The sequence below is a fragment of the Ostrea edulis genome, chromosome 8 (genome assembly GCF_947568905.1).
Source record: "Ostrea edulis chromosome 8, xbOstEdul1.1, whole genome shotgun sequence".
Lineage (NCBI taxonomy): Eukaryota > Metazoa > Mollusca > Bivalvia > Ostreida > Ostreidae > Ostrea > Ostrea edulis.
Window position 1 is genome coordinate 52,067,040 of NC_079171.1, and position 10,990 is coordinate 52,078,029.

The window sequence follows — 10,990 nt, forward strand, 5'->3', positions numbered from 1 at the left end:
GGCAGGGCGTAGGCCGCCTTGAGGTCCCCGGTGGGCTCAAGGTGAAGTCCTGGTGGGGGCCCAGGGGGCGAAGCCCCCGGATTTTTTTGGTCTTGAAATATGTCTCCTATTTAGTCATTTTTACTATTTTCTATCATTTTTGATAAGAGATATGAAATTAACAAACTGACACAAATTGTAAGGGTTTTTGGAAACAAAATATTTAAAGGCCGGCAATTGGGTATAAAAGCAGCCAATCGGTGAAAATGGTGGAATATATGAATTTTCTGGTCACATTCAGATTGCAGTAAATGTTTTAATATAAATAGATGAAACAAATTGTTTGCAAGGTGAAGATAACGAACAGTGATCAATCTCATAACTCCTATAAGCAATACAAAATACAATCTAATTAAAATTAGATCCTTTGATCCGCACACGTATATCGCTACACAAGGATCTAACGAAATCGCATACGGAGGTCAAATCTAGTTACCTTTTAGTCATGCATATTCACCGATATGTTCATCCAATCAGATAACTCTTAATATTTGCATTCGGTAAACGACAAGTTCGGGTAAACAACAAATATGAACACGCTATTGAAGAAGTTTTAAAAGATTTCAAGATTCAGTCATTAAAAGAGGAACAAAAGGATGTCTTAATAGCTGTGGTGAATAATAAAAACTGTATGGCAGTTTTACCTACTGGTTTTGGAAAATCGTTACCATATCAGATGTTGATACCTTTGAGAAGACAGCTGCTAAGTGAAAGTTCTTCGGCAGACCCTAGTGCGGAGGTTGGAAAGATAATAGTGTGTTCGCCCATTATTGTACTAATGCAGGATCAAGTAGACATATTGAACTCTATTCCAAATTTGAAAGCTGTTTACAAGGGTAGGTTCTTCTTCCAATGTATAGGTCGAGCACAATCTCTTTATTTACTCTGATTTAGCTATTTAGCTGAGCTTTTTAAGGCAGTTAAGTTTGAGTCAAGTGGTATAGCGAAAAAGTCGCATAATTTTTTAATGTATTTATATTTTGAACAAACCACAACACTATTCTAATTAGAGTTCATACTATGTCGTTTTTCATTAAAAGATATTTTCTTTTGTGTTAACTGTCCACTAGCCTGTGTGGGTTGAAGTATACATATAAAGTATGATGACTGTACAATGTGTAACCCTATTAACAATCCATTACTCTGTTGATTTTTGTACCATTAGATTTGAATCGATAAAAATATTGTTATAAAGCTATATAGCTAAATGTAGAGAATGTGCTGGACCTGATGTACATGGCTCCATCCCGGTCCGGAGCATTGCGACAGCTGTACATGAATAAAAGGTTAAAATCTTGTTGTGAAGGGCTCTTGTGATTAAAACTGGATAAAAATTAAATTTCTGATAAATTACAATGTCAAATGTTTATTTTTATATGAATGATGACGAAAAGTAAAAATCAAATAAATCAAGTGTTGAGATTATAAATGTACATAAAGTCCTCAAAAGGTGAAATGTGAGAGGCATGATCATGTGGTATAACTTACCTTCCACCAAGAGAATGATTTCAGTCCAGAGGGTTTGTCTGAAGAGTGATCAAGTAGATCGACTGGAATTTAAAAAGAAAAACTTAGATGTTGACCAGAATAATAACAACTAATTAACTGTGTTGTGCTTACTTTGGCATACAAAAATGCTTCAGTGCAGTGTTTTTGTTTATCATGTACACTTCTTTGTTTTCTAGTCAAGATATGTCATTTTGAATTCAATTTCCTACTCGGAAAACTAGTAATTAATCAATTCATTTTTTTTAAAACCTGTAATTATTGTAACAAAATACAAATAAAGGTTTTTAATTTTAACTTGTATATTAAAGTTTTGAATACAAGACTCGACCCGAATTACTCGAACCCGAGTTAAAAAATTCTGGACCGACCCGAAATGTTTTGGAATCGTGACAGCCCTAGTTTCCAGACATTTCTAAAGAAAGTGATATTGTCAAATGCTCACCCAATAGGAAAAGTCAAAGACTACTTTTATCGAGCAGAGTTTCAGCAAACGGGATCATCCCCCACACACATTGCTTATTTTGAATTGAAGATGCACCAAAGTTACACACATATTCTGATAGTGATGTCGCTGATTTCATAGATAGCTATGTCGCTTGTGAAATTCCTCCCGATGATGATGACGAATTACACGAAATTGTAAACAGCGTTCAAACATAAAGTAAATCACAGTCCAAGTCTTGCAAGAAAGGTTCTAAAGAATGTCGATTTAATTTTCCTAGACCACCATCAACAAACACCTCCATCTGCCCAACTCAACAAGAAAACATTAAACATATCAGAACAAGAATACGATGAAATAATACGTCACAATTTAAATGACGAAAAAAGAAAATGGTCAAAGGAACCGTTATCTAATATTTTGAATATGATTAAAGATGGAGATTGAAATGAGTTGACCACAAAAGAATTGTTCCAGAAATTAGACATTACACAAGGACAATTTGAGGAGGCAAACAAAACTTTAACAAAATCCACAAACGTAGTGTTAAAAACGAAACGTCGATCAATCAATATAACACCCAATTACTTTCATGCTGGAATGCAAACATGGACATCCAATGTGTAAGAGATGCTTACGCATGCTTGGTTTACATTGTATCATACATTTCAAAAGCAGAAAGAGAAATAAGTCAAATATTGGATTGTACGGAAAGGGAAGCAAGAGATGAAAACTAGAGGCAACGACTGCTATGAAAAGACTTGGAGCAGCTTACTTACATCATATAGAAGTCAGTGGTCAAGAGACTGCTTTCAGAGTGTGTAGTTTGCAATTGAAAGGGTGTTCAAGAAAAGTTCAATTTATACCTGTAGGGGAAAATCCAGTTCGTATGAGTCTACATTTAAGTGTCTTGAAAAAGAAATCGGAAGCAGACGGTGAAATATGGATGTCAAGCTTAACTGAAAAGTACAGGGCAAGGCCTTTGTCAAATGAGTTTGTTTCTATGTGCTTGGCTACATTATGTTCCGAGTATAGAATTTTAGCTCAGTCGCAGACAAACGTCAAGAATCCAAGAAGTCCGATTCATGCACTACAAAAGGACATGGGTTACATTCGAAAGACAACATTAACTGAAAATGCTGTGATCAGATACCCACGATTCTCTGTTGATAATTCACCCCAAAAAAATACTATTTCAGTATTTTGCAATTGTTTTCCCACACAGATCAGTTGATGAATTGAAATCAAAAGATGGCTATGAACATTTCTATCAAAGAGCAGGTGTAAAAGAAATTCTTGCCAGAAATCGTAGTTGCTTTGAGAAAGATATTGATCTCTGAGAGAGAGAGAGAGAGAGAGAGAGAGAGAGAGAGAGAGAGAGAGAGAGAGAAGTTCTAGTAAATTGTGGATTTGAAGAAAATGCATGGTCACAGATTTGTCCAGACTGGAGTAGAAAGACTTGAATGTGTAACTGGGAAATAAAGGAAACAGAAAGCGAAAATAGTGAATTGAATTGCAAATACCAGATTTATTAAATAACTCTAAGTGATGTAGACATTTCACAACCTTTGATTTCAAGAGAAGAAGGCACAAAGACTATACGGTCTTTAAATGACACACTGCAAGAGAAAACCCATCACAACTACGAGTATTTGTAACAGGGGAGCTGGAACAGGCAAGAATCATCTCATCAAAAGCATTTATGAACTCTCAAGACTGTTTGCCCCTCTTTTGACAAATCCAGATTATGTTTCGGTATTATTAACTGCTCCTACTGGTGTTGCAGCATTTAATATTAGAGGTGCAACCATACACAGTGCATTTGCTATTCCTGGGAAGTGCTTTACTTTAGAATATCAACCTCTTGGTGATGATAAAACTCCTTTCGAACAAAACTTGGACAATTAAAATTACTGATTATTGACGAGATTTCAATGGTTGATAAGACAAGAGATGTTTGTAAAACACATATGCCCCCCATGGTGTAAAATTGAAAAGGGTTATACACACACACATCATTTAATTGAGAGTAGTATCATCAATTCAAAATATTGAGCAGACAATATCTTCCTATGTCAAGAGTGGATTGACCATGTGACCTAAAACTCAATAGGGGTCATCAACTCCTGAAGATGTACCAGTATACCAAGTTTGATGTCTGTCAAGCAAAGGGTTCTCAAGATATTGAATGGACAGTATATTCCTATGTACAGTTTAACCCTTGACCTTTGACCATGTGATCTGAAAATCAATAGGGGTCGTCTTCTCCTGAAGACGTACCAGTGTACCACGTTTGATGTCTGTCAAGCAAAGGGTTCTCAAGATATTGAACGGACAGAATATTCCTATGTCCAGTTTGACCCTTGACCTTTAAACATGTGACCTCAAAATAAATAGGGGTAATTTTCTCTTGAAGATGTACCAGTGTACCAAGTTTGATGTCTGTCAAGCGAAGGGTTCTCAAAATATTGAACGGACAGTATATTCCTGTCTAGTGTGACCCTTGACCTTTGACCTCAAAATCAATAGTGGTCGTCTTCTCCTGAAGTCGTATCAGTGTATCAAGTTGCTGAGCAGACAGTATATTCCCATGTCAAGTTTGACCCTTGACCTCAAAATCAATAGGGGTCATCTTCTCTTGAAGATGTACCAGTGTATCTCAAAATCAATATGGGGTCATCTTCTCTTGAAGATGTACCAGTGTATCAAGTTTGATGTCTGTCAAGCAAAGGGTTCTCGAGATATTTAACAGACAGTATATTCCTATGTCCAGTTTGACCCTTGACCTTTGACCATGTGACCTCAAAATCGAGGGAGGTCATCTTCTTCTGAAGATGTACTGGCATACCAAGTTTGATGTCTGTCAAGCAAAGGGTTCTCTAGACATTGAATGGTCAGTATATTCCTATGCCCAGTTTGACCATTGACCATATGACCTCAAAATCAATAGGGGTCATCTACTCCTTAGGATGTACCAGTGTGCCAAATTTGATGTCTTTCAAGCAAAGGGTTCTCAAGATATTGAGCGGACATTATATTCCTATGTCCAGAGTAGTTGACCCTTGACCTTTTGACCTGAAAAACAATAGGGATCCTCTTCTACTCATAACTAACCCACATATGAAATATCATTATCATCAAGTGAATGGTTCTCAAGATATTGAGCGGACAACACATGGTCTACAGATCGACCGACAGGTACAAAACAATATGCCCCCTCTTTTTCAAAGGGGGACATAAAAATGCTCGTCAATACAACCTCGCATTGGGTCAAATGCTGTCTCACTGTTTCATACCGATTGTTAAGCCGTTCTTGGCACACTGATTTTGACTGTGGATAATTCCGTTTACCTGATCAGGATATGGGGCTCACGGCAGGTGTGACCGGTCAACAGGGGATGCTTACTCCTCTTAGGCACCTGATCCCACCTCTGGTGTGTCCAGGGGTCCGTGTTTGCCCAACTATCTATTTTGTATTGCTTGTAGGAGTTATGAGATTGATCATTGTTCGTTATCTTCACCTAGCATTAAACACACCAGATACTATAATAATCCTTTTGGAAACGACAGTGTATTTATTAGCTTTTGGTGATTTTTATCAGTTACCCCCAATTAAAGGAAAACCTGTCTTTACAAACGATTGTTGTTTTGATCTTTGAAATGATTCGTTCAAACTTGTCACATTAGATGGGATCATGAGACAAAAAGAAGACAAGCAATTTGCAGAACTTCATTGAATAGGTGTAGAATCAAAGACAAGAAAGAGCCATAAAGTGAAATGGATAGACATTTACTGCAAAGCAGAGAAAGTGATGAAAGGGTTGAAGCCTTACATATATTTCCTACAAATGGTCAAGTCAATACGTTCAATGCACAAGCTCTTTCTGCACTTTGTTTAAATGAAGAATCGGAACCAGTAGTCATTTAACCAGACCAACAATTTAGAGGAACAAACAAACGAAATACACTGACATCGACTAAACGAGAGTTCAGGTTAGCCAATGAACTCCAGATATGTGTTGGTGCACGCGTTATACTCATTTACAATGTCGACATTGCAGACGGTTTAGTAAACGGTGCATTTGGAACTGTGACCAGAATTGTACACGAAAAATCACACAAGAAAGAAGTGAAGTTTGTAGAGGTTAACTTTGATAACAAAAAATATATTTTGAAAATCAAAGATTCCAAGAGTAGATTACAGTTTAGTGACTTTGTGACCTTTGTAAAGACCGAGGCCAAAAAATAGAATGATCCAATTTATGGAGATGTGTCGCTGAGTGGAATTCCCCGCACAAATCTAAAAGAACGGTTGTATCAGTTAATCTTATCAGTGAAAAGGACACAGTTGGGACGTTAGAATCAAATTGTTACTATTGTGGTAGTAATAGCCATTTCTTGAAATAGACTTAAGTGTGGTCGTAGCCATCCTACAGTTCTCCATGACCCAACAAGGTTACCAGTGAATTCTTCAAATAACAAGAACGAACACAATTATACTACCCCTTCAAGTCTTGTTATGGATCAATTTACTATCAGCCATTCTACGGAGAGTTCAAACCTCAGTGTTTGTGACAGAAATAGTATGGCCATTTTGTTTAAATGATATTTTAATGTATGGCGGTCAAATGAAAACTATCTTATCATGTGATTGACAGAGAGAATCGGTAATTATTTTAATCTACGGCGATCTAAATCATGTGATTAAGAAGATGGGCTTTTTCTGTGATGATAATAATCAGGATCTAATATATTAGCATATTACCCCAGTCTAATTAAAATCAGATCTTATCTAACCGTTACACTGGTAACGGTAAGAGATCAAAGGGGTTTAGAATATATGTTTCACTTCCTTAGACAAAAGTCCTACACAAATCATGAAGTGATACCAGAAAGTGTTCTTGGACACGGAGTACATGAAAAAATAAAAAATTATGAAGTCAGCCAAGGAATTACTAACACCTCTGTTGTTAAGTGAATTTTAAAAGTATATGTTGACACCGAATTATCGAACGAGGAAGTCAAACCCTCTAAATTGGACCGGGCATATTATCCTTTGACAAAATAGGTTAGAAACCATATCCATAATGCGATTGTTGGAGGACAACTCCCCCATTTAGATAAAGAAAAAATGTGGAAAAAAGAAAATACAGATATGGGAAGCAAAAGATCCGGGGCGTAGTTTTCACTATAATCCTGCTGTGAACGGTGTAGAAAATGAGGTGGGAAGCAATTTCTTGAATGTTTACCAAGAAGGCTGGCAGAAGATGTTATTAAGGAGGTATGGTAACACCATGCGTCTCCTGGATGCTACATACAGAACCACAAAATATGCCCTTCAATTCTTTATGCTGGTTGTCAAAACAAATGTTCACTATGTTCCAGAGGATGAAACCGCAGAAAATACCCAAAATGCAATTGGAATCCAGAATGGAACACAAGCTATGTAATGGTTGACTATCATGAAGTGGAGATCAATGACATTAAATCTTGAGTTTCCTTGTGCAAATGTACTTCTGTTCGCTTTCCATAGGGAACAAGCTTGGGAAAGATGGTCTCGAAGTGGTATGTATAGAATATTTATATAATTTACAGAAATTGCAGTAATGTGATTACATATAATTCAAGGGAGAGATCTTATTTTTTTAATACTTGTGCCAAATCTAGCAGTGATCTGGGCACACTGAAATACATGGTATAATGAATTTGCATTCAAACATATATAATTGAATGAATTTCTTCAAGTTTTTCAGAGTCTTTTAAATCTATTTCTTTCATTTTAGATAGCAGCATCATGAGTAAGGATCGGGATGATTTCTTATTGAAAATGAGAGCTATTGCATAAACATGTACACCAGAGGCATATGAAGAAGCAGACGAGTGTTTGAAAAGTTCTGAAATTTGCCTTATTTGTTGTTAAAATTTATTTGAAGTTGGCCGAACAATTATTTCAATTATTATATTTTATAAATAACAGATAAACAGGTAAAGATTTTAATATTTTTATTGTCAATTTTTATTCTTTTGATCCATATTTTTTTGTTTGAACGGAGTCAGAATTTAAGTGGAGGAGATTTGTAGTGAGATTATGTAACAATGTTTATATTCTCCTTACGGACCATGGTGATGTTCACGCAGTGTTTGTTTTACTTCCAATTCTGAAAAGTTTTTGAACCCCGTCAGAAGCACAAAAATATTCCTCTTCTTTGGAAAAACAACAATTGTGAAGGCATGGATTCTAAATTTAAAACTTTAGGGGACTGGAGGGTATCAAAGTACCACAATTAGTGAAAGACATTAAAATCCTAACAAATAAACTTAAACCAATGGGTGTAAAGCGTGTACTTGTGTCCGAAATATTAAAGAGAGGGAATTTCGTAAAGACCCCAGGACTAACAAAAACAGCATTCAGTGCTCAACGAAAATCCATCAATCAAAGTATGAAACGGACATTCAAAAACAACTGTTGCATTTCCTGAAATTCAATATTTCGGACACATCCATCCTGAACAAGCTCCCTGGGAGTTTTCAAGTGGGCAGTACAAAGTGGTCATAGGCCAACAACATCGATACAAATGTTTCGAAATATACAGGGTTGCTAAAGCTCAAAATCTAAAGATCCTCAGGGATCAGCCAAACAAAGCTTACCCGGGGGCAAGTATTTTAACATTTTTATCACAAAATGACAATCTATTGCTGAAAGTATAGTGTGTAATTTTAATTTGTAAGCATTATCTGAACAAAGTCTTAAATATAAGTGATCATAAGTCGACGCGTTCGATATCTTGTATACTAGGGCTTCATTTATAAAGTTGTAAACGCTAAACACCACTCGACTTACCAGCTGTTGTGAAAACAATTATCATCGTTAAAAATATCTAAAAAGGGTAAAATAAATATAAAAGTTCAACTGAATATAAAAAGTCATACTAATGAAAAAGCCGTTCATTTCGAAATCGCAATAGTCGCTACTCTTCGCCACCAATTGAATTGTTTGCAGTCATTATTACGATTTGATATTGTTCATGTACATATATGTACATAAATGTTATTATTCATGACTAGATATTGCCTACATTACAGACCTTGTTTAAAACAAAGAGGGAAGGGCCTTACAGCCCATCTAATCAGTGTGACGATTTGTGAGGTATCAAAAGAGAGAGTATGTGAATTTTAATGGAGAGGAGTAAAGATCCATTATTCTCGTCGACAGGGAATGCTTACTCCTTCAAGGTACCTAATCCCACTTCTTGTGTGTCCAGGGGTCCTGGTTAGCCAACTATCTATTTTGTATTGCTTATAGGAGTTAGGAGATTGATCAGTTTGTTCTCGTCACCTTTCATTGCAGATGCTACAATGTCTGTGAAGTCCATGTTGTATGACGTCTCCAAAGTGAAGGACTAAAAAATGGGGAAGTAAGTCATGCTTCTCAACACAATTATTAAAGAGAATGCCATTACAGTGACGTTATAAGCACGAGTCTCAAGAATTGGACCAGTGTCGATAACGCAAGAACTCGAGAGGGAGGCGAGCGATATAACCCCCCCTCTCCCGAAGCGACACTAAGATAGGTCGAAGGTCACCCATGAAGTTTATGCTGTCCGTCCGTGGACTAGTTGTTGCTTTGAGTAACCTTACAGCTTTTGGAGGGCAATAAGTGAATCATATACAAAAAGCATTGTCATTGTAAACTACATTTCCACAATCTCAACTTCGAAATTTGAACTCTGTATTTTGTATTACCTACAAGAGTAAGCATCCCCTGTCCACCGGTCACACCCGCCGAGAACCCTACATCCTGATCAGGTAAACGGAGTTATCCGTAGTCAAAATCAGTATGCCATGAACGGCCTATCAATCGGAATGAAACACGTCGGACATCATTTGTTAGGTTGTGTTGACGAACTAGATCGTTATAACGACCATAGAAGTGCACGACTCCTGATATGGAACTCCCCATACTGGATGTTGTGGTACCAGCTCTAGGCGGCGCCTGTGACAGGGTTGGAGAGTGGGGTCCCCTCTGGGTGAGTTAGATAGATGTCATCTATGAAACCACAAGCCTTGTGCGAGGATATCTCTCCAAGAGTACCAGGGAGTGGACATGTACAAATTGTTTGTAAAGATTGTGATATAATACCATATTTTATCCTTAAATTAAATGTAATGAAGATGTATTAACATCGTGAACTGGCTTTATTCTTGTTTTATCTCTATCGATTCTCTTTTGGGTTACATTACACATTTCCAGTGTTACAATATTGTTAATATACTGTAAATGTGAATAGGACTTTAAAGTTCCACCAAGATGAGCTACTTTAACCTCGCAGTGGTATATCATATATACAGTAACACTACGTACTTTTAAAACGACCCTAACTTCCTTATCAATGATGGAATGTTAAAGTTGTACAATCTTTATATGATATATAGCTATTGCATGTTGTTTAAGGGTAAGATTGAAAATGTTCACCCTGAGAACATCATTGTCAGTCGAGCCGTAACCGAGGTTGACAATGGTTTTTCGTGGGGTGAATGGTTTTAAAAGCTTCCCTTCAACTAGCTGCAGAACTGTAGCTCTCTGAAAAAATATTTTGACACAACAGAGAGCTACAGAGCCACCCCTTATAAAAACCTTCGATTTACGGCGCACAAAAAGCTGCGCACGGTTGAGGCCTTATATCGTTGTATTCTTGAGTTGCTGTCTCATAAATTTAACATAAAAAAATTCTTAACATATTTTCTTACTATAATTGTGTCTAAACATACCTTCAAATATTCATTAAAGCCCCATACGACCTGAAAACTGCCAGCTTCAAATGATTGCGTTTGTTGACGTAGCCATGTTACTTCCTCTCGCGAATATTTCACTCATATGGAGCCGTCACCACTGTCGGTGAAGGGCTGCAAAATTTAGGCCAATGCTCGGCGCTTACGGCCTTTGAGCAGGGAGGGATCTTTATCGTGCAACACCTGCTGTGACACGGGACCTCGGTTTTT